The following is an 8,305-nucleotide window of genomic DNA, read 5'->3' as shown; positions in this document are numbered from 1 at the left end:
CCACAAAGCCAGTTCCATTTGGCTCCAGGTGGTGCCCTTTTGGGGGAGCACACAGGTATACTTGGACCTAGCGAATTTCTCAGTTTATGGGTCTTTATACTTTCGGTTTCATCATTATATACATTCTTGCAACCAGTGCATCTAATTGTAACCAACTGAGCTGTGGGTGGGGAGGGAGGCCACTGGGATCAGTACGAAACAGGCACAGGCAGCAGAAATGGTAAACAGAAGGAGGCTTGCACGTCAGAGCCATTTGCTCACCACCCAGGAAGGGTACACTCTCCACTTTTTCTTATCTACTAAAAAATAAACTCTGGCTACTGCTTAATCCCCCTGTGCCTAGTTCCTTAGGAGCACACAGAGTCCTGGAGAATCACCTTCCCGTTCAAATCAAAGCCAGCAAATGTGGGGGGGTGGTCTAGCGCTGCTGTGTATTCAAATGCCAAAGACTGACCCCCCTCCCCAAAGATCTGGTTGCCGCTCCCTAAGGAGCAGCTCCTCACATATACCAAATGATGCTATATGAATTTTGCCTCCCAATTTAAAACTATTCATCAGATAAAGGTGGCTGTAGCCAATTACTGGAGAGAATAAAAAGAGGCAGAATTTCAGTTACTGGACTGGGGGTTGCAGGTAGGGACCATGAGGAGGAGGAGGAGGAGGAAGGAGAGTGAAGGAGGAGGAAGATGGGAAGACGAGAGAACAGGTGGTCTCCATTTAGAGGACATGGACCAGGAGTATGTGCCTGAGTGAAATGCCCCTACCTCTCAGGATGGACTGTTGGAGCAGAAAGAACCCAGAAAGACTCACACAGCAAGTATGTGGGGAGCACAGCTGGGAGCGAAGAGTCTGGCCAAGAGAAAGATGGACTAGGGGGCGACTTCCAGTAACTGAATAGAGCTGAATAAATAAATCATAGCTGAGTTTCACTCATCTGGAAGCCGGATGAGGACCTCCAATATAATAATTCAATAATTCAATAATATAATTCAATCATTTTCCAATCAAAAGAAAGACACTTTCCTGCAACATGTCTTCCACGTGGACTACCTACACTACATTAAAAATTGTTTATGTGTTTTCTCATTGTGTCTTTGCATTCTGGGTCACTTTTGACTGGACATCATGTCACTGGGTGCTGGATTTGCTGTATCCCTTAATCAATGTTGACTTTATTTTGTCAAAGCTGTTTTTTTGTTTGTTTGTTTGAGATGTGCTTGTAGGCATTACTGGGGCAGTTATATGCTACTGAAGAGTAACGTGAAGCCTCAGGATTTTCCACCTACACCAAGTTCCTGAATAATGACTCAGAGGCTATATTTTATTTATGAATAAATGTCTAAGCTAACTTAGGCTTCTTCCCCAACCAGTTTGTAACTGATACTAACCCACTGACACTATTCTATGTCTGCCACATGACTGGTTACTTATCCTTGGTTTCATATTTCCAACTTCCTCTGAGTCGGAGTGGGGCATTTTCCTGTGCCTGACTCTTTCCCAGAGGCCCCCCCCCCGACCTCTTTGCTGGATGTCCCACCCCCTGTTTTACCTTTTCCTATAGGCCACAGGTATTTTATTGACAGGTGATGCTTCCACACAGTACACAAGAGATTATACCTACACCTCTTCCATTAGTCCAATAAAAGTCTCTTTCTCTAACATCAATAAATTATATAAAAACATATATAATAAGAACAATTATGAAAGCTATATGCATTTGGCAATATTGGATAAAGTACTTTACTATTTAACCAATCTTGGCAAGTCCAAAGTTTTACACCTAAATCAATGTCTATCATAACTTGCATTCCCAACCTTAAAACAGCCTCTTGGACCTTAAATCATTTTCTTAAACCCTAAACAATTTAAGGTTAACTGTGAGACTATATCTAGTCTTCGACCCCATCAGAGACCCGAGAAGGAATGACAGAGGTCACTGGCTGCCTGGTCAGCCCCCGAGGTTCTTCTGTGTCGTTGCCGATTATCTTCCCCTCTGGTCCAGAATATCTGACAGATGTTTTTGTGAAGATATCTGACAGATGTTTCTGTGAAGCGGGAATATTGAAGGACTTGCCTACCTTGTCCTGGCAAAGCTCGACAGTCGACTTCTGTGCCCTGTTTGTTCACAGTTTGGACAGCATGCTGTCTGCCGTTGAGCCAAGGGCAAGCTTTTGCTCTGTGGCAGCTTGCCACATTGGAAGCAAACTCTATATGGGGGTTCCTCAATCCTCATCATCATCTCTGAAGTAGAATGGGGGGTGCTGCCAGGAGCTGACATGTCTCACTGCCATAAAAAGTCTTTATTAATAAAACATTTTAAATGCCATATTCTGTAGCTATCTGAGGTTTTTGAAGACCATCTACCTATAGTATATCTGAATTGCTTATCTCTATTACCTGCTTAACTTTGAAAACATCTTAGGAAGCTAAAGAGAGCTTATTTCTATAATTAACTAAATAGTATCTAACTTGACCGATAAATTCAATTGACTGTTAACTTTCATTTCTTAATTATCATAAATGGTTTTCTTTTTCTTTTTTTTTTAAAGATTTATTTATTTATTATATGTAAGTACACTGTAGCTGTCTTCAGACACTCCAGAAAAGGGAGTCAGATCTTGTTACGGATGGTTATGAGCCACCATGCGGTTGCTGGGATTTGAACTCCGGACCTTCGGAAGAGCAGTTGGGTGCTCTTACCCACTGAGCCATCTCACCAGCCCCCATAAATGGTTTTCAAAAGGACTAAAACTTGAATTTTAAATGAGTTGTAACAGATGAAACACCTTAAACAAGAGTTGAAACATATATACAGTATGTAGCAACAAGATATAATCTCTCCCCCCCCTTTCTCCCTATGGCTCTGGCCCTGCTTGCTCCGAGTCCCTGTTCACTCTGGCACAAGCTCTGGCTCTTTATTTGTTTCTCATTAGGGATGGTTGTGAGTTACCATGTGGTTGCTGGGATTTGAACTCATGACCTCTGGAAGAGCAGTCGGTGCTCTTAACCACTGAGCCATCTCACCAACCCATAAGACATAATCTTAAATCTGTATTAATATATTAAGTCCATACTAAATATAAACTATCTGGCTTGCTAATGCCCTTTAATTTAAAAGTAGATTCAATAATCTACCCTTATCATTCCTATATCTCCCTTTTCCTTTTATCCTGTCTCCCCCACCATTTTTTTTAACATTAGATAGGAGAAAAAGAAGGATAGAGAAAGAGAAAGAGAAATCCCTGAATCTAACCTCCCTTCTTTGTTTCCTCCATGATCAACACCATTAACAATTCACCCACCAAATGACCACAAACCATCCACCCTGCTCTTTGGGAACAGGTGCCAGTGCGTCATTCTCTTAAAGCCACTTCCTGCTGTCTGGAGGAGTTGTTTTCTTTTGGGAGCCAATGAAAATTGGGATATTGGCCAGCGTTAAGAAAGCTAGCTTCCCATTTGTTGTTCAGTCTCTCTGTGCTGTGAAAGCACAGGGCTTAAGTGAAGTCCCGGCTGGAATAGTCAGTGATGATGGACAATCTACCTATCCATTTTGAAGATGTTCCAGATTTTTAAGTAAATGGCATTGAGGCAGTCTGTGGTACGGTCAGGCAGGATGCTGGAATAAACATGTCTCAGCATCTCAGCATCCTTTGTAGCATCTTCAAGGTGAATCCTGTCAGGGCCATTTTAACTTTATAGGTGTCTGTAAACATAGACACTTCAATAGGGGATATACATTTCTGCATTAATGCATGTATGGAATGTGCAGTGTGTAGTTAGAGATGATTTTCTGCTCTTTTTTTGAGGGGGTAAGGCATCTGTCTTTCTTCATAAGTTAGTTCAGACTATATAACCAAACTATAGTATAAATTTTCACCCATGCCAATTGAAAGGACAGGATGATAAGCCCTGAGGATTCTGTAACCAGCAGTTTATTGGCCATGCTTAGTTGAAGTCCTGGCTGGAGACATTTTCATGTCTCAGCCAGTCTCAGAGCTGTTCCCATGTAGCAGGACCAGCACGTACCTTACCTACCTTGTTGGTCTTCTTGATTTCTTCCTCTTTTCAGTCAGGATCTTCAGGGGGACTCTCCAGTCAAATCTGATGTTTATGGAATCCGTAGCTTTTATTCTCCCTTTGAAAGAAAGACAAAACTTCTTCCCAATGCAGCACATTTCCTTCCCTCCCTTCTGAGGTTCAGATGTCCCTAATATACACAGGCTGACTTAGTTCAGCAGGTTTGTTTGTTTGTTTGTTTTTTCCAATAATCAAATGTCTCTCAGCAGCTGTTGGTTTTTGTTCATTAGCATTAAAAAATGAAAACTAATAAAGTACTATGTAATCTGTCTTGGGGGGGTCTGTGTTACCTCTTTCTCTGTATTAGCCATCTCTTTAAAATATAATTAGGGTCTCCAAGGTAGCCCCATGGGGAAGAAGGCTTCTGGGTCTGGGTGGCTACAGCTTCCAGCTACAGGCTGCTACATGGTGCATGAAATCTACAATGGGAAGAACTCCCAGGACCAGTGTGAGTATGAGCTGGAGAAGGCGCTGGAAGCCCAGTGTAAGTTCATTGAGATAGAACCCACATGGAGATGAGACAGCACACTGAATTATCATAGGCGTCTTCACCCCATTGGCATTGCCCCTGGATCACTTCCACTACATCTCCCTGTCCACTGCTGGACCCTCTATGGGATCTCCTGGCAGTTTGGCCCTGGCTACAGTACCAGCTGTAGTATGATGCATACAAACTGTCCCACCAGCCTCTGCATGTGTTCACCCCCTCCATACCAGCGCTGCTGGTTCGGGAGGACAACCTGCACAGAAATAGACTGCACAGCACAGTAGCCCTGGCTGCCCTGGTGTGCTGGGTAAAGGTTTATGAGCTCTATATCATATGACTGCAGGAGAGTGGGATGAGAAGCAGAACCACTGGGCCCACAGGGCTCAGATCCCTACAGCAACACTGGGTTTTCTCTGTGACCAGCACCTGGGGAAGTGCTTAGTTTAATACTTACTGTTTTTTTTGTTTTTTTTGTTTTTTTTTTTTTAAGCAAAAAGAATAGACCATGGGTGTGCTAGGGGTTTATTCAGCTCATTACACTAAGATATCTATTTCCATAGCCCAGGAGTAGGTCCCAGGCTGTGGAAGTCTGGCTGGGCAATGTAATATGGATGGGAGTTGAGGCTCTTTTCTGAGGGGTATGAGCTTGCTGTGGGCTGTCTTAAGTATATCATTTAACTACACCATCCAGAAGTTACTGACCACTAACATTATGAGAATTTCAAATAAAATAAAGCACAATGAGATCTCCCTACAGCTGCTTATTCTGTAAGATTGTGAGCTATGCCAGTCACATGTTTTATGCCACAATGTCTAGAATATTGCTGCATTCTAATGGATACACACGTCAAAGCGTCACCGGTTTCCACTCGCAAAGGCATCGCCAAGGTAGCCTCAATCTCTAATGAATGTGAAATCTCAGAACAGCTCCTTTCAGAACTCAAGGCAGAAGCCCCCTGGAATTCTGAGCATGTAACGATTATATGATAGATTAGTACATAAACGTATTTTAATTGTTCAAAATTTACAAAATGAAACACGTGAGCTATGTGTCATTGCTCTGAGGTGGCTTCACTGAACAGACCCTGAATCCTTAACGCAGTCTACTGCATCTCTGTGGGCTGCCATGCTAACTTTCCAAGCCTTGATGGATTTTTCTCATCTGGAACTGCCTTTTCTGCTGCCCTAGTAGGTTCCAGATCAGACTCGTCTGAGGACTCCTTATTCTGATTTAAAGAATCCTCTAATTTCTGTCCTATTGTCTCCGTTTTAGCGTTTAATCTTTTCAGTCTTCTTTTTCTCTCAGTCTTCATATATATATATATATATATATATAAGTACACTGTAGCTGTCCTCAAACACCCCAGAAGAAGGAATCAGATCTCGTTAAGGATGGTTGTGAGCCACCATGTGGTTGCTGGGATTTGAACTCTGCACCTTTGGAAGAGCAGTCGGGTGCTCTTACCCGCTGAGCCATCTCACCAGCCCTCTCAGTCTGTTTTATTCTGATCTCACTTAAAAAGGGTATATAAAATTGTAGTCATGAACTGGGTCTGCCAGATTGCCAATGCAAAGAAGAAATAAAACAGACGAATGGTGGCGTGGGAGGCGGGAGCCGTGGTTTGTCGGCTGGAGAAACACTGGGTTACTTCTTTCTGACCAAATGCTTTTCTGTCTGTGCACAGCCACAGCTGGGGGGGGGGGGGTCAGAGAGGGACAGCAGCCTGAGAATCCCCACCCCAGCAGTGGGTTTTAACTCATCTCAGAGGGTCAGAATTCTTTTCAAATAAACGAATTATATTATTTCCTCTGCAAAAAAAAAAAAAAAAATTGTAACCATTACTGAACATAAAATTATTTTTACGCCGACAGTCAAAGCAAAACTATATGGGGTCTAAATGCCCCCTTCTAGAGTGTTTTCCATTTTTTAACATGGAAAATATTTTCTTTTTTACTCTCTTTAACTCTCTCCTTCCTCTGGAGACTTTCCTTTAGTTCGTTCTCTCGTTCCTTTGGAAACTATTTCTCTCTCTTCTTTCTAGGACAAGTTTTTTAAAAAATAATATCTAAACTCAGTGTTTCTATGGCTGGCTGTGTTCCGTTTCTTCATTTTCTTTAGCCTCTATGCACCTTTTAAAACATTTTTATCTATTTATTTTTTTCTTCAGAGACTTAATCTTCTATGTACATTTATTTATTTCTCTATTATTGCCTTCTAAACTTAGTACCTTTTTCTGTATTTAATTTTCTTTAAATTATTTTTCATCCTTGTGTGGCTTACTCTTTTTAATGTATTTAATTCTCTTTAAGGATTTTATATTACTAGTCTCAAAGTACTATATCTATGGTGCCATACCCAGTCTTTTCCCCTTTTTAGCATTTAAACTTAATTTCAAACTTTGTTTTTAACCTGCAGGAGTTCATTCATCTGCACTACGGTTCCTTCTTGTGTCTGTCTGTGTTGGCCAGAGCTGGTGCTGTGCCGAACCCCACCCCTTCCCGTTCAGCTCACAGAAAAGAGGTGTTTTTGCCTTCCGTGTGTGTACAGCTGGCATCAGAGGCACCAGCTAGGAACGGTGTCTCACCAAATGCCCATCCCTCCCCTGTGGCCTGCCACCTCCTTCTGTGGGCTGAATTCAGCTAGGCTCTGTATGTCACAGCTACAGGAGGAAGCTCAGCCTCCCCCAAGGTCAGGTCTGGCCTGTAACACCCACTCTCTTCCAACCCTTCTCCTGAATCACACTACACTTGGGGAAAGTCACAGCTACTGTAGCCTGAAGATCAGGTATAAGAGCTCCTTTCCTATTCCGCAGATGTGTGTGTGTGTGTATGTTTAAAGATTTATTATATAATTTAAGTACACTGTAGCTGTTTACTGACACACCAGAAGAGGGCATCTGATCTCACTACAAGTGGTTGAGTCGCCATGTGGTTGCTGGGATTTGAACTTAGACCTCTGGAAGAGCAGTCAGTACTCAACCACTGAGCCAACTCTCCAGCTCTTGCTCCTGCCCTGCTTGCCCTGGCCCCTCGCCGTAGCTGTCTTCAGATATCCCAGAGGGCAACATATCTTAACCACTGAACCATCTCTCCAACCCGTGTGTGTGTGTGTGTGTGTGTGTGTGTGTGTGTTTTAAATATCCACCTTTGTACTGCCTCTGTGGTTTTCCAGTCCCTGGCTAGGGAACCATATTCCACCCAGTTCTTAGGTTCTAAGCTTAGATTTCTAGTCCTACATTGGGGACCAAACACAAAGTAATTCTTCGGAGGGTTTTCTATGTCCCTTTGCTCCCAAGTGACAACAGGGCATTTCTACACCTGTCCTAGACAGAGATCTGGTGTTTTTATTAACAAGCTGCAGGTGCTAAGCTAGGCAGACATTTATCTATCCTCACCCTCTATGGAGGCCAATGCCAAGACACAGTCCTTTATTTGCATCTGAGTCTTGTCTGTGTGTCCTATGGTCCATCACAACCTCATGGAAGATCCTCCCAGTCCATCCTCACGCTCTTTCCACTGTTCCCTCCCCACTTTTGCTAATAGGCCATCAGCTTTTTATTGACAGGCGATGCTTCCACACAGTACACAAGAGGTTATCCCGACACCAAGGCCCATGTCCCGTGTGTCATGAGCTCTCTCCTCTACACGGTGATGGCATAAACAGCCCCAGGCCTGGAGCAGCCTCGAGGTACATGCGGCCTCCATCCTGCTCGGTGATGGCTTCCTTAGCCTCCTGCAGTC

General features: G+C 43.2%; 1 pseudogene; it reads left to right on the top strand.

The window, feature by feature from the left end:
- Positions 1-4,425: 4,425 nt before the first annotated feature.
- LOC110324103 lies at positions 4,426-4,901 on the top strand (annotated as a pseudogene).
- The last annotated feature ends 3,404 nt before the right edge of the window (positions 4,902-8,305 follow it).

Source organism: Mus pahari, chromosome 7, assembly GCF_900095145.1.
Source record: "Mus pahari chromosome 7, PAHARI_EIJ_v1.1, whole genome shotgun sequence".
NCBI classification, from domain to species: domain Eukaryota; kingdom Metazoa; phylum Chordata; class Mammalia; order Rodentia; family Muridae; genus Mus; species Mus pahari.
The sequence above is the reverse complement of the archived record's forward strand: the minus strand, read 5'-3'. Positions and strand labels throughout refer to the sequence as shown.